Raw genomic sequence first — 23,886 nt, 5'->3', positions numbered from 1 at the left:
GGGCCGGAGAGACAGCATGGAGGTAAGGCATTTGCCTTTTATGCAGGAGGTTATCGGTTCAAATCCCAGCATCCCATATGGTCCCCGTGCCTGCCAGGAGCAATTTCTGAGCCTGGAGTCAGAAATAACCCCTGAGCACTGCCGGGTGTGACCCGAAAACCACACACACACACACAAGATGCAAATTATTAGTCCAGTTCTTCCATTTACTCATGAGAAATGGAAGGAAAAGTCGTAAAAGTATTTTCTCACATTACTTAATTAGAAGCAGTGCCTATGCTGGGCCTCCCCACTAAGTCCTCTATTCCCACCCCCCCCCACACACACACACAAGTCTGCCTTCATATTTCAGGCTAGTTTTACTTCCAGACAGAATGGTTCACTGCCTCTCTACCCAGATCTCCAACTTGGTTCCTGTAGGAAGCTTTCCTAACTCACTATTGATAGTTTAGGATGCTCCTGGGATATATTAACAACCAAGGCATAATCTAAAAGAACTCAGCAAGAAGTGTAGCGTGTACTTTTTAATTTTTGTTTTTGGGTCACACCCGGCAGTGCTCAGTGATTCTCCTGTCTCTGCACTCAGAAATCATTCCTGGCAGGCTCAAGGGAAAATATGGAATGTTGGGATTTGAACCACTGTCTGTCCTGGATCGATTTCATGCAAGCAAACTCCCTACCGTTGTGCTATCTCTCAGGCCCCTAGAGTGTACTTTTTTTTTTTTATGACTGAAACCCAACAACAAATATGTTTGTAACCATGGTTTTTAAATAAAGATATTATTATTAAAAATATAAAAGAATTCTTCAAGAACTAGAATATATAAACTAGACCTCATATGTCTCAGACATTTCAGAAAGGAAATTTCTGGTTATTTCAGATAGCTTTATTTGTTTTTGTCATCAAAATGATTAAGAGGTTTTAAGGGTTGGCCCCTCCAGGGACTTCTCCGTGCAATGAGGCAATGAATCAGTGACCAAGCAGGCAGGATCCCTCCTTGCTGAAAAATTGCTGCCATTTCTCAATTTTCTGGGCCAACTTGGAAGGTCATGCCAGTCCTTCTATACAATGGCAGCTATTTCTTTGCCTTCATTTTATTTAAATAAATTCTTATTATAGAGGCAACCTGGTTACAATAACTTTCATGTTTTAGAAGTATAAAATTGCTGTCTCTCAACTACCACCCTAATTGCTTAAAGACCCGTCACCACTGTTTTTATGCCACTTCTAACTGCCACTTAACTGAAGCTTCTTGACACAGCTGCTGGATAGTCAATATATCTCCTGGGTCTCGGATAGTAGAAACAGCTTTGAAATGAAATCTTTATGCATCCATTCTGTTGGAATATTAGGGTTACTGGAAGAACTGAAAATGGTTCCAGCAGCCAGCCAGCCAGACAACAGGAGAGGCCTTTGAGTTTGCAAGTTGGTCCTGAAGAAAGGCAGAGAAGTGCCACTAGAGGGCACTTTGACTCTGGCATTTGAAGCTACAGTTTGTCTCCCTATAGTGAAGTTGCCATCCTCAGCTCCACAAGTTGGTTCTATTAAGTGGTAGCGCTAAAGAAATGCTCCCCTGTACAATGATGGCACTTTGAGTCCTAATAACAAGAGGGACGGTGAGGGAGAGCTGCAATGGGTCGTGGTTACTTAAGAGCTAAAGTGTGGTGTTGAATTCTCAAGGGCAGCTGCTGTGTGCAAAACTTGTCAGCCTTAGGGTGTGAAGTAAGAGAGTGACAGACACTCAGGAGAAGAAGTCTTGTCCCACACAAAGTATGGCTGGCATTGGGGAAGCTTAGAGGGTATGGAGGAGTAAGGGCAGCTAACATTGTTTTGAAAGTTAAAATAATTTCTATTGTGGGAAAGTCCTTGAAAAATGGTACCTTTTTATTTTTATTTTTTTTGGGGGGGGTCACACCTGGCAGCACTCAGGAGGTATTCCTGGCTCTATGCAGAAATCGCTCCTGGCAGTCTCAGGGGACCATATGGGACACCCGGATTCAAACCACCGAACTTCTGCATGAGAGGCAAACGCCTTACCTCCATGCTACCTCTCTGGCCCCGAAAAATGGTACCTTTAAATAAAAGCATCTCTTGCCAGTTAACCCCAAGCTCATTGATAAAAGAAAGAGAAATTCTGAGATTCTGAGCCATACACAGTCTCAACCAGCTCCTAAATAAAATCCCACAGCACTCCTAATATTTGACCAGAGTATGTCTTTATGCATTTATGCATATGTTCGTTTTCTTTCTTTCTTTCTTTCTTTCTTTCTTTCTTTCTTTTTTTTCTTTCTTTCTTTCTTTCTTCTTTCTTTCTTTCTTTCTTTCTTTCTTTCTTTCTTTCTTTCTTCTTTCTTTCTTTCTTTCTTTCTTTCTTTCTTTCTTTCTTTTCTTTCTTTCTTTTCTTTCTTTCTTTCTTCTTTCTTTCTTTCTTCTTTCTTTCTTTCTTTCTTTCTTTTTCTTTCTTCTTTCTTTCTTTCTTTCTTTCTTCTTTCTTTCTTTCTTTCTTTCTTTCTTTTCTGTCACACCTGGCAGCGTTCAGAGGATACTCCTGACTATGGTCAGAAATCACTCCTGGAAGGCTCAGGGAACCATATGGGATGCCGGGACTCGAACCACCATCCTTCTGGATGCAAGGCAAATGCCTTACCTCCATGCTATCTCTCCGGCCCCATATGTTCATTTTCTAACCAGCTTGTTCTGAGCACGGTTGAAGCCAATCCAAGACCCTTCAGGAATTAATCCAGGCTCAGTCCCACAGCCCCACTTACTCAGGCTGGGAGTACTTACATATACCGCAGACCTATCACCTACAACTTAAAGATGTGGAGGAAATTTTGTATTCCTGAGAAAACCCACATAGACTTGAGAGAGCTTGCACAGACAGCTTAAAAAAAAAGTGCCCTTTTCCCAATCAAAGGTATAACTATCTAATTATTTGAGATCTCTCTCTCCCTTTCTCCCTCCTGCCCCTACCACTGTGTGTGTATGTGTGTGTGTGTGTGTGTGTGTATGTGTGTGTGTGTTGACCTTTCTATCATGTTCCCTCTATTTTACTTCTCTGCTTTTTGTAGAAGGAAATGTTGAATAAAAGCTCAAACTTAGGGGACCTGAGAGATAGCACAGTGGTAGAGTGTTTGCCTTGCAAGCGGCCGACCCAGGACCTATGGTGGTTCAAATCCGGGCATCCTATATGGTCTCCAGTGCTTGCCAGGAGTGACTTCTGAGCACAGAGCCAGGAGTAACCCCTGAGCGCTGCCAAGTGTGGTTCCAAAACAAAAAAAGCTCAACCTTAGAACCAGTTGGGATGTCAAGGATCAGAACACTGGTTGACCCCATCCAAGGCAAATGCCCTACCTGCTTTGCTATTACTCCCACCCTGAAACTGCCATTTTGGGTGATGGTTGGGCCACATGATAGTCGCTTGACTTAGTCTTTATCTTTATTTTTAAATTTCAGTTTTTGATCCAGGTTCTGTGCTCAGGAATCACTCCAGGTGAATTAGGAGATGCTATATAATACTGGGGATCAAACTTGGGTCAGCCAAGAGCAAGATAAACATATATATATTTTGGTTTTTTGAATCACACCTGGCAGTGTTCAGGGGTTACTCCTGGATCTAAGCTCAGAAATCGCTCCTAGCAGGCTCAGGGGATCATATGGGATGCCGGGATTCAAATCATCATCCTTCTGCATGCAAGGCAAATGTCTTACCTCCATGCCATCTCTCCAGCCCCAAGATAAGCATCTTAACTGGCCCAAATGTCAATTTTAATTGAGGCACCTCAAGTTATTCATGTTTGAGTTTCCCTCATGCAATGGTAGAAGGAAAACTGGGTCCATGATTATTTTCCTTAGAAGCTGCCAAGCTCTTTTCTAGAGTGTATTGTGTCTTTTTGTATTCTCACCACCAAAGTATAAGTGATTTAGTTTCTTCACCTCTTCTGAGGGCATTTCCTGCTATCCTGACTTTTGTTTCAACTATTCTGATGGGTAAGGTAGTCTCATTGGAGTATTGCATTTCCCTAATGCTTACTGAGCTTATGTTTGGTGCTTATTTGCCAACTTGTTTCTCCAATTAACATCTGTAGCCCAGAAGTTGTAGAATTGTTCATATACATTTTTTTGTTTGGTTTGTTTGTTTTTTATTTTTTGGCTACACCTGGCAGCACTGAGGGGTTACTCCTGGCTCTACGCTCAGAAATCGCTCCTGACAGGCTTGGGGGAGCATATGGGATGTCGGAATTCAAACCACTGTCCTTCTGCATGCAAGGCAAATGCCCTACCTCCATGCTATCTCTCCGGCCCCAGAATTTTTCATATACTTATAGCAAAATATTTTTTGAGAAAGGGACATCTCTAGGTATGTTTCAAGTGAAACCAGTTACCTAGAATGAAACCAGTTCCCTAGACTACTGGACTACCTCTCAGTTCCTTAAGTTGTTTTCCTTTGCCACTTTCAGTCTCTGCTGAGATCTGGTTGTCTTGTAATATAGTGTAAATTTACCATATACAATGTGATTAACTGTTAAGTGTATCTATTATGATGTGATTACCACAATTAGGTTAGTTAACATATCTATCACTGTACAGAGTTATCTCTCTCTGTTGTCATGGTAGTGAGAGCATTCAAGGTCTACCGGCAGCAACTTTCAGGTATATACTGGAGGACTCTTCATTATAGTCACCCCCATACTGTACAATATTAAATATTTTTAAACTTTATTGATTGATTGATTGGTTTTGGGGTCACACCCTTCAGCGCTCAGAAGCCACTCCTGGCCCTGCACACAGAAATAGCCCCTGGCAGGCTGGGGGACCAGATGGGGATAGCAGAAATCAAATCTGGTCCCTCCCCAGTAGGCCATGTGCAAGGCAAATGCCCTACCACTGTGCTATCTGTCTGGCCCCAATATTAAATATTAAATTATTAATTAGTATATAATTTAATATAATTAAATATTATAATGATAAAATGTCTTGAAATGACAGATATTCCCCTTATGTTATTTATTTTCCTCAATTCTTTTTAGTTATTCTAATTCTTTTCCTTCCTGTATAAATTCTAGAAAAATCTTGTTTATATAAGTTCTTCTTTGTATTTTGATAGGAATTGTGCTAGCTTTGACTAATGAATTTGGTAGAGTTGGTGTTAATTCTATTTTGGGTCAATTCAAGAACGTTGTCTGTTCCTTTTTTTTTTTCTTGTTTTTTTTTTTAATTTTTATTGTGACCAAAGTGCATTACAAATCTTTCACTGCATCATTTATGGTACATAGTGACAATGAATGAGCGACATTGCCACCACCAATGCTGTCCTTCCTCTGCCCCTGCTCCCAGTATGCATCCCATATCTCCCTCCTTTACCTCCCAGGAATGCTAGTGCAACTGGTCTCCACTTTACAGCTTGTTGTAGATTGAGCATCCATTCCACCATCATTGGAGATAAAAAGGATAAGAAAAAAGGGAGAAAAAAAAATTTGGTGACAACTACCAAAAAAAGAAAGAAGAGAGACGTTGTCTGTTTCTCCAGTTATTCCTTTATTTAAAAAATTTTTAGTGCTCACTTTGGCAGCACATATACTAAAATTGGAACAATACAGAGAAGATTAGCATGGACGCTGTGCAAGGATGACATGCAAATTCCTGAAGTGCTCTATATTAAAAAAAAAAGAAAAATATTTTTATTATTATATTTTTTGGTTGGTAGGCCTTACTCAGAGATACTTAGAGGTTACTCTTGGCTCTGCACTCAGGAATTAGTCCTAACGGTGTGCAGGGGACAATATGAGATATGGGGAATTAAACCCAAGTCTAATGCTTGGAAGGAAAGGGCCCTACCAGCTATGTCATCCTTCTGGTCCCTTCTTTACTTTTTACTCAGGGATTTTGTGTTCAGTATACAAGGCTAGATTCACACCAAAGTATCGTCAGTCTTTATTTTTGTTCTTGCTTACCTTATAACACTGTTTAGATTTGGCAAATATAAATAGCAAGAACGGGTACCCTTTCCTTGCCTCAAATATTAGTAAAAGAATAAAACTGTCTTTAGTAGAATAAGCTATACCTTTTAGTAGATTTTTAAAAGTCAAATAGAGGAAGTTTCCTATTTTCCAGAGTATTTTTATCCCAAATGTGTGACTCTTGTTAAATTTTTCTTCTTTGATTGACATAATCATGTGTTTTTATTCACAAGCTTGCTATGAATATGAATATGGTAGAGCACAACTGCTTTTTGAATATTGAATCAACTTTGTATCCTTAGAACAAACTGTACTTACTTCAACTCTTTTTTTTTATTGTAACTTTAAAAAAATACGATTAAATTCTACCTGCTAATATTTTGTCAAGTGTTTGGACATCTATATTCATGAGGAATGTTTATCTGTAATTTTTGACTTCAGGTAATACTTGCAGAAACATTAAAATAAATTGGAAGGCACCACTCATCTTCTATTTTCTGGAAGTGACTATACTGAATTTAGGGTTCATTCTGTAACTATAGAATTCTCCAATGAAATGCTTTGGAAGTTTGTTCACCTTTTAGTTTTAAAATTACAGATTTTGGGGGCCCAAGTGTTAACGTAGTAGTAGAGCATTTGCCTTACATGTGGCTGACCCTGGATGGACCTGGGTTCGATCCCTGGTGTTCCATATGTTCCCCAAGCCAGGAGCAATTTCTGAGCGCATAGCCAGGAGTAATCCCTGAGCGTCATCAAGTGTGGTCTCCAAACAAAAACAAATAAATAAATAAAATAAAATTACAGATTTATAATACAGGAATGAGAGGGTTTCATGATTTCATTACCTCTAGGTGGTGCTGAACATGATAATTCTCCACTATTACTCCTCTGATACCTTCCCAGTGAGGCAGGAAGAACCATTTCTTTGCCACTGACTAGGCTGGAGGCTCAGCTCCATGGATACAGTGAGCAGAGGGTAAAGGGCTCATGATAACCCCTGAGGATGAAAGTTCAACCTCCATGCTTTTTCTGATTCCATTTGCATGTTTATGGAGAGAGTGAGAGTGGAAGCCTAGGGTTCTATTGGTCTTTGTTGCTGTGGTTGGCCATTGACTTTTCTGCCATGTTTGGCTAGAACTGAGCAAGTATCTGAAGGTTTCTGTTTTCCTACCCCTCTAGCTTTGTTCTGTCCTCATTTATCTTTCTCTGTTGTATTTTCAAAGTTGCTGACATCTATGGGGCCGGAGAGATAGCATGGAGGTAAGCCATTTACCTTTCATGCAGAAGGTCATCGGTATGGTCCCCCATGCCTGCCAAGAGAAATTTCTGAGCATGGAGCCAGGAAAAACCCCTGAGCACTGCCAGGTGTGACCCAAAAACTACAAATAAAAAAAGTTGCTGACATCTTTATGAGGCAAAAAGAGAACTCATCCTTGTGTGAGTCTTTTGATTCTGAGATTTCTTCTCAGTCTGACTTCTTCTGGTCCTCATTCCAATATTTTTTCTATTTGTGTTGCACTAAATTTCTAGTAGTTTCAATTGTACTTTGAAGAGATTAGTAAAATAAAATGTTCAAATATTAGTTCAAGCCTTGCTGTTAATTTCCTCTTGAATATAAAAATGCAAAACTTTATTCATTTAGCTAGAATTTCTTCTATTCCTGATAGACTTTCTCTTAATCCTTATAGCAACTCCACATTTCTTTTATATATATTTATACAAGGTGGGGCCGGAGTCTTAGCACCGTGGATTTGCCTTGCATGTGGCTGACCCAGGTTTGATTCCTGGCATCCCATATAATCCCCAAGTCTTCCAGGAGCAATTTTTGAGTGCAGAACCAGGAATAACCCCTGAGAACTTCTGGGTGTGGCCCCCAACCCCAAAACAATTATAAAATTATAAAAGGGTCGATTGTATAGGGATTAAGGCTCATGACTTGTCTCTAACCAACTCCAGTTCAATCCCCAGCACCAAATGGTTCCCCCAAGCCTCTTGTTTCTTGTTTCCCTCAAGTCCTGCCTAGTTGGCTAAAAGTTGCCAGGATTGGTCTCTGAAAGCCCTGAGTGCTGCTAAGAGGCCCTGAAAATATGTATTTCTATACATTTATTTAAATATATTACTATTAGTACTACTGCTGCTGCTACTCTGACAACGACCATGACAACTACGACTATGATATGACTATGACAACGATGATGACGGTGATTCCTCTTCCTCCTCCTCCTCCTCCTCCTCCTCCTCCTCCTACTACTACTACTACTACTACTACTACTACTACTACTACTGTAGCAGTGCTGGGGATACCACCCAGGCCTTGCACAAGTTCTACCACTGAGTTCCAGCCCCTTGCTTAATTTCTTAATTTTATGATTTCCACTTCCTTTGTTGCTGTTTGTGCAAACATTGGGGCTTGAACTCTTGGCTGTGCTGCTTCCTGTGGGCTGCTCCTCTGGCTGATGGCTGTGGAATTTGCACACTGGATGTGCATCATGTCATTATGCTGCATTTTGTTGCTGTAGAACTCTCTAGGGTCGCTGTGGAGCTCACACACTGTTCTCCTAAAGTCACTCACCTATCCTTTATTGACTAAGATCACACAACCAAGGACCCTAGGTAGCAGAGAAGCCATCAGGACCAACCTCAGTGCACGTGGGCAGCCCTAGGAATTGAACTCAAGTCTTCACACTTGGGGCATTGTAAAGAAAAGATTTCTTTCTCAGTGCTAGGGGTCAGCCTGAGAGCCTTACACATGTGAACCATATGTTCTACCACGAACTCTTACTCCATCTTCAGTCATGCCAAACTTCCCTTAACCAGGAATCATGCCTATAGAAACTCTCCAACCTTCATGTCATTTCTTTCATGCCGCCATGATTTTTATTCAACCCTTTCCCATTTTTTACATGAAAACAAATAAAACAAAAATATTTTACATTGATTACCTAATATGAAAACTGTAATCATCATAATCATTATTGGGTACTTAAATTCATTTCTTGGTTGTGTTTTGCATAGGGTGGACATTTTCTATATACTCAAATTTCTTAAGTTATGTAGAATTCATACACCAATTTGGACAATTCAGTGCTGATACGATGAGGATGTGGTGAAGGAAGGGCTTAGAGGTGGAATTTGAAGGCTGGGTAGACAGCCATGTAAAATGCCTTACAGGAATCAGGAAAATGTATGGAGCAGATGAAGTCATGAAGAGGGAATATGACAATCACAGCAATACAAAGTGAAGAATGCAGACAAACAGAAGGTCTCAGCTCTCAGCGGGTGTTAGAAGGAGAGATACCATTGGAAATCCTTGTTCTGATGAGTTTTCAACTTAATTGAGGAGCAAAGCATGCTCAGGCACAAAGTCATAAAGGGACCCCATAAAGGTAATTGTATTTGTAGATGAAACGTAGAGAAATTGAGACCATTGGTCCTTAGCAGATAAAGTTTGCCCTGGCCAGCAGCTCTCCTTATTGTTGCTGGCACTGTCATTACTACTCTGGGTCTGCTTAGTCTTTTCATCTTGCATATCCATAGAATTTTTATGAGTATTTAATTTTGGGATTTTTTTAAGGAGGTCATACCCATCATGTTCAGGGGACTATATAAGGTGCTGGGGATAGAAGCCAGGTTGGCTGTTTGCATACAAGTGCCCTACCTGCTGTAGTATTGTTTCCCCAACCCTCCTCTGCATTTTTACAAGAACCTTAGGATTCAGTGTTCTTGTATGATTTTTTTCTTATGACTTCTTATGGCTTATGATGATTTATTTGCTATTTGTCTCATCACCTGCTGCTGGATAAACTCTAGTTTGAAGCCTTATTTATAACCTGATGTGACCTATAACTCTCTGCATCTGGTAGTATAACTGTTTCCTTCCAAGTGTACATACATGTAAAGGCCCTGTCACCAGGTATACAGCTGGCTAGGGCTGAAACATCAAAACAATAGACTGAGTTGAATAAACAATAGGCTTTCTAGTTCTGGAGACAAAAAAACACCTCCAAGGTGCTTTTCTTGGGGTGGTTTTTTTTTTGTTTGTTTGTTTGTTTTTGGGGGGCCACACCCGTGACGCTCAGGGGTTACTCCTGGCTATGCGCTCAGAAGTCGCTCCCGGCTTGGGGGACCATATGGGACACTGGGGGATCGAACCACGGTCCATCCAAGGCTAGTGCAGGCAAGGCAGGCACCTTACCTCTAGCGCCACCGCCCGGCCCCTTGGGGTGGTTTTTATGAGATCTTTCTTCATGTCTTTCATGTCTTCTTGCAATGTCCACATTGTAATACAAATGCGTGTACTAAGGGAGCCTAGGAGTATGGAGAGGCTTTTGGTGCCTCTTAAAAACACCCATATAGGGTTAAGTCACCATCCTTATGATCTTCTTCAGTAAATTACCTCTCTAAAAGCCCTTTCTCCAAATATGATCAAGGGATTCAATACATGACTTTTAGGGGACACACATTGTTGTCAATAACACAAGGACACAACTAGGATTCACTTCCTCAAGGGAACTATCTAGATCACAAAACTGATTTCTTTATATTTTCATGGATGATAAAAAGTTGGCTCAATTAAGTTCAGTGGTGGAGTGTGACTTGTAGGTGTGGGGTCCTGTGTTTGATCCACAATGTTACATACACATGGTTGAATAGAATAATTAAACACATCACAGAATATGTCAGTCATCTTTAGTCATTTTTGCACACATATCATAGTAAATTTGCCATACTATGTTATTTTTTGCATTTTTAGGTTAACATCTAAAAGTTCTCATCATAAACGACAAGTAATAAAGGATAAAATTTTGTGTCTAGTATATCTGAATATTCATTGAAAACTATTTTTCTTTGTGTAATGCTGGGAATATGGAACATTTTTGTTTGCTTTCAGTGCTAGGGAATAAACCTACACCCTCATACAAAGAGGTGCTTTACCACAGAGCCATATCTTTGATGTTAAACAAATAAGCATTAAAATAAAATAATCAAAGGGCTGGAGAGATAGTACACTGTGTAGGAAACTTGTCTTGCCTGTGGCCAACTCGAGTTTGATACCCAACACTGCATATGATTCCCAAAATGTTGCCAGGAGTAAAGTGATCTCTGAGTACAGTCAGAAGTAAACCCTGAGCACTACCAGGTGTAGCCCAAAAACCAAATAATTAATTAAATTGAACTGTCAGTTTTAGCTGATTAGATATCATCTAGCTAATCATTATTTTAAAAACATAAATTTTTTAAATTATTTTATTTTGTTTTATTTAAATTTGTTTTTCACTGAATCACCAAAGGAGACAGTTAAAAGGTTGTTGATGCTTGAGTTTCAGTCAAGAAATGTTAAAACATCTATTATTAAAACACACATCCCGGGCCAGTGAGGTGGCGCCAGAGGTAAGGTGTCTGCTTTGCAAGTGCTAGCCAAGGAAGGACCGCGGTTCGTTCCCCTGGCGTCCCATATGGTCCCCCCAAGCCAGGGGCAATTTCTGAGCGCCTAGCCAGGAGTAACCCCTGAGCATCAAACAGGTGTGGCTGAAAAACCAATAAATAAGTAAGTAAGTAAATAAATAAATAAATAAATAAATAAATAAATAAATAAATAAATAAATAATAAAACACCCATCCCTTCACCACTGTGCTTTTCTTGCTACCAATATCCCAAGTTTCCCTCCTGCCATCCCATCCACCAGGCTGTTTCTATGGCAGACAATTCTTCTCTCTATTTTTCCACCTTTTCTAATTTTTCTGTTTAGGCATTGTAATTTGCAATATTGATACCGAAGGGGTATCATGCATGTCACTTTATCTCCCTCCCTTCAACACCTAGTTCTTTTTCAGAGTGATCCAATGATCATTTCCAATTATCATTTCTAATGATCATTGTCATAATGGTCTCTTCTCTGTCTTCATTACACTCCATGCCCCCTTCTTTTTGGCAAGTCTCCTACTATGAACCAATTTTCCTGGCCCTCATTTGTAATATCTTTGGGTATTATTCTCATACTATTTCTTTAACATCCTGCACTGCAAATGAGTATGATCATTCTATGTGTGTCCATTTACATAGAAGCAAATTTCATGACTTCATGTTTCCTACCAGCTGTGTAGATATTCCATTCTGTTGTGCCTTGGCTTCTTGATCCATTCATCTCTTTTGGACACTTGGGTTATTTCCAGATTTTGGCTATTGTGAATAGTGTTGCAATGACATAAGAGTGCAGAGAGCTTTCCTGCATTGCATTTTTGGCCCTCTATGGTATATTCCCAGTATTAAAAAAAATATAAATTCTTAGAGGCTGAGATACCCAGTGAGCACCATGACAGGAAGTTTAACCTCAAGGGCATCACTCACTAAAAGTATGACCCTATTAGCCAGCATTTTGGTAAGGTCTGCAAATACTAAAGTCTGATGTAAACACCACAACCAAGTGTTCGTGTATTATGAGTCCTGGTCATTGCAGCAATATCAACAGAAGGAAGAGAAGGAAAAATAAAATAAAATAAAATTTAAAGCAGAAAAATACACAAAGTTCTTTTTAAGTGTTCGTGTATTATGAGTCCTGGTCATTGCAGCAATATCAACAGAGGGAAGAGAAGGAAAAACAAAATAAAATTTAAAGCAGAAAAAAACACAAAGTTCTTTTTTTTTTAGTGGTCAAAAATATTTGGGCCCAGAGAGATAGCACAGTGGCGTTTGCCTTGCAAGCAGCCAATCCAGGACCAAAGGTGGTTGGTTCGAATCCCGGTGTCCCATGTGGTCCCCCGTGCCTGCCAGGAGCTATTTCTGAGCAGACAGCCAGGAGTAACCCCTGAGCAACGCTGGGTGTAGCCCAAAAACCAAAAAAAAAAAAAAAAATCAAGTTACTCCTTTTATTCTCTTTGAAAATATATTTTCATTCTGTTCCCCCATAGAAATATATCTGATTTAAAAAACTTGATTGCTCTTCTCTTCCTTCATTACTTCAAACATCTATCAAGGAGTAGTATTCTTTGGGGGGGGGGGCGGAGACACACCCGGTGATGCTCAGGGGTTACTCCTGGCTATGCGCTCAGAAATTGCTCCTGGCTTGGGGAACTAAATGGGACACTAGGGGATCGAACTGCAGTCTGCCCTAGGTTAGTGTGTGCAAGGCAGATGCCCTACTGCTTATACCACCACTCCGGCCCCTAGTATTTATTTTTAGGGTGAGAGGCACAGTGAAAGTTTTCCTATTCTTATTTCATCAACTAACATAAACACAGAAACAACTACATGGGAATCATTGCTTTTGGTTACTGAAAACCACAGCTTCCTCAAGTCTGAATCACATGCTAAGACTCACATGAGTATCTATCTCTCACTGAATATTCCTTTGGGCAAACTTTTTATTAGTTAACCGACCCTTTCGGACTTTCACAATTGTTAGGAAGTTGGAAATTGCATTACAAAGGATTTATTCAAATTTGTCACCCTGAAGTTTTTACACTTTAGTAATCGTACTCTTCATAGCACTGGACCTGTGGAAGAAGTCTTTTCGAGGTACAGAGAGAGAATTTGGTTCAGAGAAAGAGAGAATATGCTTGTCTTGCAATAACCAGATCTAAATTTACCCCCTACGAGCCAGGAGTAAGCCCTGGGACCAGGCAAAATATCCCATCTTGCTAAATGTGTTTCCTTTCAGTTAATAATGGTGCTCAGTACCTAGGGGTGCTGTAAGGAATCTGTGGACATACAATTGAGGGCATAAAGCAAAGTGCTTGGAAATAAAAATCTGAAGCACTGAACAAAAGTCTTCTTTTCTGTCCCTCTCCCCTCACCCTTAACTTCTCCTTCTCCTTCCTGCCCCCACCCCACCCTACCCACTATAGACTGCTTCTCTTCAAAGCAGACTACAAAGATGACCTTATTTAGTTTCCTAGCAACTCTGATGAAGGATGGCCTTTTATTATGATCATGTTACAAATGAAGAAATTGAGGATCCAAGGAGGTGAGAGCCCAAAATCTCAAGCTGAACCGATGCAAGAGTGTGAACTCAGGCAGGCAGCTGAACCCCAAGGTCTACACTCTTAGCCAAGACCCCTCACAGGAGGCTTGTGCAAGCAAGTCTAGTTCTATTCCACTACTAGGCTCACAAGTAGTTTGGCCAGTTCACCAATGAGACAGAAACAATTAGAAGTCTGAAAATTCCATGACCATGCTCAAAAGTTCCGGCAACCAACCTTCCATCTCCTGAACAAAATGTGAAGTCAGAAGGTTTGCTGGAGGTTGCCAAGGCAGCATATCCGGTGAACATTTTCCAGGATGGTCAGGGCTTGTTTCTCCCTTTCCAACCCAGGCATAACCGAGCCTCCTGGTCTCCTGTTGAGTTCTTGGTGTCCTATTTCTGAGCCAGACAAACTCACTGTCATTTGCTTACATCAACCCCAAGGTCAGATCTAGAGGTACTGGGTAGGGCTCAGCTGCCTGCTGCCATGTTTATTTTCATGAAGTCTAACATTGCAGCACAGGAAGTTGATGCCTGGTCTGGAATGGGAACTGTTTGTGAAGGCCTTGTTGGCATTTGAAGGATAGGGGTGGGTGTGGGTTATTATAGAGTCATGTCTGGAAATAAAAAAGAACCAATGTGAAAGCTTGGTACTTGGCTGCGCCCAAATGGCAAATGCAAAGGGCCTGGTTTGGTAACTAGCTATCCAGGCGCATTTGGTTACAACCTTTCTGTACATCTGGCATTGCTATGGCCTGTCTCTGTGGCAGTCTATTTGGGCCTTCACGGCTATTAGCCAGAGCTAGGAGTAATGCCTTTCATTCTGAGATGCCTAAACCCCTAGCCACAGGCATGTTTTTCTCCAGGGCAGAGGGCAAATGCAATTACATCTGTGACCAATTTGCACAGCTGGGCGCTCAGCCTCCTGACAGAAACATTTATTTGAGATCCGGGTCTCTGGGGAGCTGGGGAACCATACAGGAAGTCAGGCCCTGCAAGAATTTGCTGCCCAGGCTGGGTATTTCGGGCTCTGAGAAGAAAACAGAACAATATAAAGCTTCATCTAGGGCTTTTCTAAGCTAAAAAAGGAGAGCATTGTCTTTGTGAACCAGGAGGGAATGGGGGTGTTTCCACATACTTTAAAGAATTAGAGAAGATTCCAGTAAAAAACGGTTGCCATTGAACTTGAGCAACTAGAAGGCCTAGTGGGAAGAGCAGCTGCTCTGGGCTTAGGACCCTTATCCTTGTTCTGTCTCCCCCAATTTTCAATCAAGGTCCCACACTCAGTGACTTATCGGCATAGAAAAACTACGTAAATCTCTGACCCTCCAGAGCTTTTTTTTATAGACCTAAACAGTTGTTTGGAATTGGAAAAGAAAATTGCCCCACAATTTAAAAAAGAAAATTGCCAGGCTGACAAAACATTGGTCTCTTAAAAAATTATGTTATTTCTTTTTACATCTTATATATACATCATCTTTGGATGTGTATGTTTAATTTTGACCAATTTTAAAGGTTGTGAGGCTAAGTTTTCTTCCTTTGGGAGAATTTACAAGAGTTTTCCATAATTGTACAGAAATGAATTTTAATGAGAAATAACATGTTACCCATCCAAAACAATAGGCTATTTTTTAAAACCATTTACTCTAAGATTTTCTCAGCTAAAGCTTTCACTTGGGGTTTTCTTGTTTTTAATTACTACATAATAACAGAAAGTAAAAATTACACGTAATATTAAATTTGTTATTTTAAATATTTGATTAGTATAATATGAATGTGAGAAATGGAACTTTTAATTGTAATTTTTAATTTCTCAAATATTACAATGGGAACATGTTCTAAATGGAAATTATAACAATAAATGATAATTTTTACAAAAATGATGCTTTTCAAAGCAACTAGCAGAATATAAGTAAGCCTGATTGGGAATCTCAAGTTTGGATGTCGTAAACTCTGCTTCTAGCATTTTCGAATGAACGGACAAGACAGTCTTTCTTCCTTCCTTGAGGCAATTGATTTATGATGTGAAACTTGGTTTTCAAATGTGGTTTTTATAAGGAGATGATGGACGACCATAGGTTAGGTGTTGAGAACTTCTCCACAAATTTATATTTTGACATAGGTTTATTTTCCTTACATTTTGCACATAGTTTGTACAAAATATATACATTACCCAATTTGTGCCTGAGAAGCACACTGGTGTACAAGCCAAATATGCGACATTATAAGTAATAGGGAGATGTGCTTTGAGTGCAACATGTTAAAGAAAAATTATAAAAATATTGTCAACCTTTTAGAGTAAAATTTAAATGTTAAAGGCTGAAACTATAGTATACTGAGTAGGCTCCTGGCCTTGCATGTGGGTGGATCTAGTTTCCATCCCCAGCACAAGTATGATCCACAGGAATAATTCCTGAGTCCAGAACCAGGAGTAAGCCCTGAGCATCCTAGATATAGCCCCCAAGTACCAAAAAATTAAAAATTAAATGCAAATAAGTGCATTTTGATATGGTTACTATATGGTATAGGTTAGAATCCAAAAGATCTCTACAATATCCTTGAACCTGTCTACCCTTCTGGGTAACACAAGGCTAGAGGAAACCTGATCTATGAAGTTCCTTGCAGTCTTAAAATTTCACTGAGGGGCTGGGAAGGTGGCGCTAGAGGTAAGGTGTCTACCTTACAAGCGCTAGCGTAGGATGGACCGCGGTTCGATCCCCCGGCATCCCATATGGTTCCCCCAAGCCAGGGGTGATTTCTGAGCTCATAGCCAGGAGTAACCCCTGAGTGTCAAATGGGTGTGGCCCAAAAACAAACAAACAAAAATTTCACTGTATGTGGGACTTTGGCAAAGAAATTGTATTTAAGTTGCATTCTAAAGAGGGTTGACCTAATCTTTTGTATACCAATTTGTGCACAAATGGGCTGTTACTACTATGAATGCTGAAGAGATTCTGGGTCAACTTTCTGATTTATAGTCAAATTTCTGATTTATGAGGGCAAATTTGCACAATAGTAAAAAGTGCACTAAAACCATCGAATGTCTAGTTCATGTAGTGAGAAGGTCAGATGCAGTGTGGCATGCTAATAACTCATCTGTCTTCATTGACACAACATGTTTTAGATCGAACCCCATGACATTGCTAATGTGCTAATTTTTTGTTTTTGTTTTTGTTTTTGTTTTTGGGCCACACCCGGCAGTGCTCAGGGGTGATTCCTGGCTGTCTGCTCAGAAATAGCTCCTGGCAGGCACGGGGGACCATATGGGACACCAGAATTCAAACCAACCACCTTTCGTCCTGGATCGGCTGCTTGCAAGGCAAACACCGCTGTGCTATCTCTCCGGGCCCTAATGTGCTAATTTTTGATCAGGAAAAATGGAAGTTGAAATGATTCATCCTAACATTTGTATGTTGGAGAGTTATCCAGTGACCCCATTCTTGCAATAATCTCTTGTAAGGAAATTTTGATTTTCGAATACGATAAGTATGTTCTGGCATTTTTTTTCTGTTTGAAATATAAATTTTATTTTTAAAATAGCATGAGTTCCAATGCTGTATACCTGAAATTTACATAAATTATTTTAAAAATTAAAACATGGAACTCAATAATTATTAGGCTATTCACAATTATATAGTCATCAGCACAATTTTTGATTTTTTTATTACCCTAAAAAGAAATCCCCCACACTTCACAGCCATCAGTCATTTTTTCCTTATTTTCATTCTTTGTGGTGCTAGGCAATGAGTAATTTATATTTCATTTCTACAGATTTGCTATCCTGGACATTGCATATCAGACCCAATAGCTAGTTCTTTATCACTGTATTATTTCATTAAAGTACTGTTTTCAAGAATCATCTATGTTGTACCACTTGTAGTACTTGTTATATTTTGTCTTTTTCTTTCTTTTTCTTTCTTTCTTTCTTTCTTTCTTTCTTTCTTTCTTTCTTTCTTTCTTTCTTTCTTTCTTTCTTTCTTTCTTTTTCTTTCTTTCTTTCTTTCTTTCTTTCTTTCTTTCTTTCTTTCTTTCTCTTTCTTTCTTTCTTTTTCTTTCTTTCTTTCTTTCTTTCTTTCTTTCTTTCTTTCTTTCTTTCTTTCTTTCTTTCTTTCTTCCTTCCTTCCTTCCTTCCTTCCTTCCTTCCTTCCTTCCTTCCTTCCTTCCTTCCTTCCTTCCTTCCTTTCTTTCTTTCTTTCTTTCTTTCTTTCTTTCTTTCTTTCTTTCTTTCTTTCTTTCTTTCTTTCTTTCTTTCTTTCTTTCTTTCTTTCTTTCTTTCTTTCTTCCTTTCTTTCTTTCTTTCTTTTTTTGGTTTTTGAGCCACATCCGGGTGACACTCAGGGGCTACTCCTGGCTCTGCACTCAGAAATCGCTCCTAGCTCAGGGGACCACATGGGACCCCTGTGGGCCCCAGTGATCAAACCCAGGCCCATCCTGGGTCAGCCACGTGCAAGGCAAACACCCTACTACAGCACTATCACTCTGGCCCCTGTTATATATTTTCTGAGAAGTATTCCTCCATGTGGAACTATATCACATATTTTATATTATGTTTATTCATTTTTCTTTTGTGATTATTAATTTTATGTCAATTTGTTTGGGTTAAAGGATACTCAGAGAACTGGCAAAACATTGTTCCCGGTTGAGTTAGTAATGGTGTTTCCAGAAGAGATTTACATTTGAATCAGAAGCCTGAGTAGGAAGATCCTTTCACCAATGTGGAGGACTGAATCAGTTCACAAGTCCTGACTAGAAAAACAAGATGAAGAACAGATTTGCTAATCTCTTCCCAAAATGAACTATCCATTCTCTTTTGCACTCAACCAAGTTCCTGGTTTTTAGGTCTTTGGACTTAGTAGTTCATCAACCTTTCAGTTCTCAGGCCTTTAGCTCAGGATTAAATTTTATCATAGACATTCCTAATTTTCTGACCTCCATACAGCAGATCGTGAGACATTTTACCCTCCACAATCCATTAGCAAATTCCTTTAATTACCATTTATATGTATATATATTCTATTGAGTCTGTGTTCTGAAGAATCCTGACTCATACATGATTCATACATTCATGGATGGGCTTGTGGGTTGTTTTCACCTTATAGCTATTACAAACAGTGTAGCTGACATGGTATATAAAATATTTTTTAAGTTAAATTTCTTTAGACAATGTGGCTTACAGTTGTACATAATACAGTTGTTTCTGGAAATCAATATTCTACCACCTATGTAATATTCCTTTGACCCTGGCTATCAGTTTCTAAACTTCTATCCTAGTCATCAGTTTCCTCTGAAGCCTTCCTCTTGGCAGGTAGGAATGATTTACTTAATATTTTGTGTTTTCCTACTGGGAAATAAGAATTGAAATTATCGGGTGTCACATAACTGCATTAGTAGTTAGTTGTGCCATTCACAAGTCTGAAGATCTGCAGGTACTAGGCTGATGAGTTCATATGGTAACAGTAATAGTTCATAGGGCACTCTGATATGCCCCAGTATGGTCAAGTACAAGACTGGTATGTCCATGAATTTTTCCTGCATGCTGGGCCTCTCTTTGAAGAGTGATATTAGTCTATGATGTTGGCTGCTTGCGCAGACATGGCAGAAACATATGGGTCTTGAGTGTGGCTGTTAAGACCTTCTGGAAGTACAAGATGCTGTGGGAGGAGGCCTGCCTGGCTTTAAAATTTCCTGGGGCTATCAGCCACAAATCTGGCATAGCTGGAGTCTTTGTTGGCCAGGAGTCTCTGGAGAGATGAGTGAAGAATCAATAAGGCTGAGCCATTAGTGTGGTGGCAATTGTAGGGTGGGTTTGTGTGTGCAACCCCAGGGCCTCAACAAGGCGTGTGTATAAAGTTTTATGTGAACATATGTTTCTATTTCTCTGTGGTCTATACCTGAGTGTTGTGTTGCTAGGTCTTCTAGTAACTCTATATTTATTATTTGAGGCTCTATTAGACTATTTTCAAGCAGTTGTATTATTTTATACTCTAGTCAAGAACAGAGGGCTCTAATAATTTTCTGTGACTTGCCAACATTCATTATTTTCATGTACTCAATGACCACTTGTACCTTGCATAGAAAAATATCTACTTACATTTTTTTCTTCTTTATTTTTTTCTGTTCTAACCATTCTTTGTATATTATAGACCTGTTTCATGTAAGTTATATGATTTGCTAAATTGGGCTTTCTTGCATTCTATGAGTTTGCTCATTTTCTTTATTTTTTTTTCCATTTTCTTTTGCTTAAGAATCAAGAATTAGGAATGCAAAAATGTTCAAATTTTAATACATTTTCTTTAAATGTTTATGCATTTGGTATCATATCTAAGTCACCATTGTTTAATGCCTCAAGTGGTAAGCATATCCTTTGCATGTTGAGCCCCTGAGTTCAATCCCAGGTACCCACGCACTACCAGATATGACCTTGGTGGCTTCTGTGTATAGCTGACTTACAAATTTACTAGTTAATATGTAAATAAATTTTAAAAAGCTATTGCCAAACCCAAGGTCACAAAAATTTGCACCTACATTTTTTCTGAGATTGAATCTTGTGATGGAGGAATCCAAATTTTGTTTTTAGATTAATTTTATCCTCTTATGTTAGAAGGCTGTTCTTTCTTCCTTATCTGGTCTTGACATCATTATTTAAATCAATTAATTATAAATGTGTAACTTTGTTTCTTGACTCTCACTTCTAGAAAGACTATAGATCCCGATGTCTGTCCCTTAGACAGCATCACTGTCTTGAGCATTATAACATTTTTTGTAATTTCATTTAATTTTATTTTTGTTTTTTGGACCATACCCAGTGGTGCTCAGGGATTACTACTGGCTCTAAGCTCAGAAATTGCTCTTGGCAGGCTCAGGGGACCGTATGGGATGCCAAGTCCATTCTGGGTAGGCCGCATAAAAGCAAATGTCATACCACTGTGCTATCGCTCCAGCCCTGAACATTACAATCTTGGGGTCATACCCTTTGACGCTTAGGGATTACTCCTGTCTATGAGCTCAGAAATTGCTCCTGGCTTGGGGGACCATATGGGACGCTGGGGGATTCGAAGAGTAGCAATATTTTTGTATATTTATCTTTTAAAAATAATTTATTACTTTTTAAAATTATAAAATAAATGTATAGCAAATTTATTTATTACTTTTTTCCCTTTTCTGTGATGACTGAGGGTCATACACATGTTTGGTTATCGTGTATGCACATCATTTGGATGTATGTTCATTGGAGTTCACATGAGTCACAAGAATCCTACCTCTGGTCATGGTGTTCATCAAGAGTCACATCCTTTGCTTATGGTGCTTGTACAAAGCTGCTGTGATTTGGAAATTACTTGTGGTGCCCGGAATTGCAGAGAGAAGAGCTGCTAGGCACAAAACAGCAGTGTTGGACCAATGTTCAGTGCATATCTGTGGTATTTTCAAGAGCCTCCTATTTACAAGGCAGGTGCATTAAGCCACTGAATTAGCCCCAGCCATTTCTTTATTCATTTTTGATCCTGAAATCTTGTTGAATTCCTTAATATTAATGGTTTCTTAGTGGATTTCTTTAGGCTTTTCTATATTGAAGTTTCTATAACCTGAAAATTAGAGTTTAACCTTGTCCCTGAACTGTCTGGAGAATATTATGCTCAGTATAGTTAGTCAAAGAGAGACTGACATACAATATCTTTCTCATATGTGAGATATAAATAAATATAATGATGACATAGAAAATACCAAGCAATGGAAATAAAGAACATAAGAACTGGTATTCAGTGCGAAATAAGTTCCTTGAGGGGACTGGGAGATGTTGGGGATCAGGGTAAAGGTCAGAAACACCTATGGTGAAGGGAAGTATTCATCCTGGAGGAGGAGTTGGTCCTGAAATGTGGTAAAGTGTTATGTACGAAACCTTATTAGTAACACTACTGTAAACTACAGTGTAAAATGTATACACAAATACATAAAAATGTAGATATACATATATACATACACATGTATGAATTGCTTCTTGTGGTAGCAGACAGGTGAGAGGCAAATGGGGATGGGTGTTATTGGTGGAAGAAAGTGGACACTGGTGAAGGGTTTGGTGTTGAAACACCAACATTAGGGACAGTGGACAGAGCATTTGACTTGCACGTGCCAACCCTGCTTCGATCCCCAGCATCCCACATGGTCCTCAGAGCCTGCCAGGAGCTGAGTGCAGATCCAGGAGTAAGCCCTGAGCACCACTGGATGTGGGCCAAAAACCTAAACCAAAACCCAAACCAAAACCAAACACCAACCTCAAACATTGTATTTTTGAAACTCAGTCATGGATGACTTTGTAATTTCATAGTGGCTATATAAAAATTTAAACTAAAAAAATCACTAGCACCAAAATGAATGAATGAATGAATGTATGAATGAATGCATTCAGGTCCCTGTACTTGCAAGTCACATTCCTTTAGCACCCCCAAGCTATCTCTCCCTGTCCCAGGCAGTTAATCCTTAGTATTAAGTCTGAAAACTAAATCCAGAGGTCTCTGCCTCCCAGAGTAAACTTTAACAGAGAGTAAAATCTTCAGCATTTGATCTTGTCCAGGTTTCTTCTCTGCTCCCAGACAGGGTTATGGAGGTCTGAGGAAGGGAAGAAGGGGGCAATTATTTTAAACCTAAAATCCTTTCTGCTGGAGCCTGTGCTGTTTGAACTCTATTTATCGAGGGTTATGGAAGAATGCACAGAGGAAGAAATTGAAGTTCACACATAGAACAAACAATGGCCCAGCCTGGACAAACCTCCAGGCTCCTTCCCACTGCCCAGTGGCCCACTGTGGGCTGAAAACAGAAAAGAATATTACTGCCTTTTCAGTCTGCCAAGCAAAGCTATTTCCTTTTCCAGACTCAGTCAACACATTCTGTAAGCTATCCTACTTAATAAGGGCCTCACAGTCAAGCATGGTTTTCTGGTTGCTTTCAAGCATTCTGGGCTTCTAGTTTGCCGAGAGATCTCTGAGTTTGTCCAGATTTGTGACTCTTTGCAGCATCGTGAAAACAGACCTTTCTCTCTCTTTCTTGGGGAAACGTCATGACCTCCCCCCCCACCCCCAGAAGTTCAGAAATGAGATGAAATAAACATCTTGGTCCCTGGGCAAACTATGCCGACCAGGCTTTGTGAAGGAGCCTGCAAAGGTGGAAGAGCTATTCAAAGGTTGCCAGAGCCTGAGAAATGAACTGGCTTTGATGAGGCTTATGGACAAGATCCAGTTCTGAGCAAAACCCATGCCCCCCAAAAAAACCTCCCTAAAGTGCACCATTGAGGAAACGTCTTGAAAATAAGTTGAATGACATGGGGAGCAACATTGGGAGAATGGCTTTAATGAGCCAAAAAAATGTGGCTTCAAATGCCCCTGTCTCGGGGGGCCAGGGCTGCTGGCCTTGCCAGCAGATGTGAAATCTGTTCACTGGAGCAAACTCAGAGACAAGGGCGATACTTATGCAAACTCTGAGCCAGAAAATGCGCTCAATGTGAGGAAAGATTTGTCTGAGCTGAAGGGGAATTGTTCATAGTTCTGAATGCTGGGGAAGCTGGGGGGGGGGGGGTTGGGACTTGGGGGTGTGGGGTGGTGTGCAGTAGAAACTTCTCCCAGATCTCTGGGAGGGAGAGATGTTGGCTGATCTTGCTGTGGCTTCTGGGGGGAAGGGAGCTGTTTATTGTACAGCCCGATCCTGATTATTCTGGGCCTGATTATCTCTTTCATGGATTCACTGACCTTGGATTTTTCCTTTTGAAGGGTTTCCTGACTTTGGATGATGTTACTGCTCAGCTGATACCAAAGAGCAGAAAGAATAAAAAGAGCCAAATTAAGTGGAGCAGATGTTAGCAATTCCTATCAACTCTGATGAGGAAAGGGAACATGGTCTCTGAACCTGGTATTGAGGATTTCATTCATTATTTTATTCCTTTTGATTTCTGGGTCACACCTGACAGTGCTCAGGG

General features: G+C 39.9%; 1 non-coding gene across 1 annotated transcript; it reads left to right on the top strand.

Annotated features, from left to right (window-relative positions):
* The first annotated feature begins 5,557 nt into the window (after positions 1 to 5,557).
* LOC125996754 (U6 spliceosomal RNA) lies at positions 5,558 to 5,664 on the top strand. Its single transcript, XR_007491435.1, has one exon. It is a non-coding gene; the product is annotated as a U6 spliceosomal RNA (small nuclear RNA).
* The last annotated feature ends 18,222 nt before the right edge of the window (positions 5,665 to 23,886 follow it).

This window comes from Suncus etruscus, chromosome 18 (genome assembly GCF_024139225.1).
Source record: "Suncus etruscus isolate mSunEtr1 chromosome 18, mSunEtr1.pri.cur, whole genome shotgun sequence".
NCBI classification, from domain to species: Eukaryota; Metazoa; Chordata; class Mammalia; order Eulipotyphla; family Soricidae; genus Suncus; species Suncus etruscus.
The sequence above is the reverse complement of the archived record's forward strand: the minus strand, read 5'-3'. Positions and strand labels throughout refer to the sequence as shown.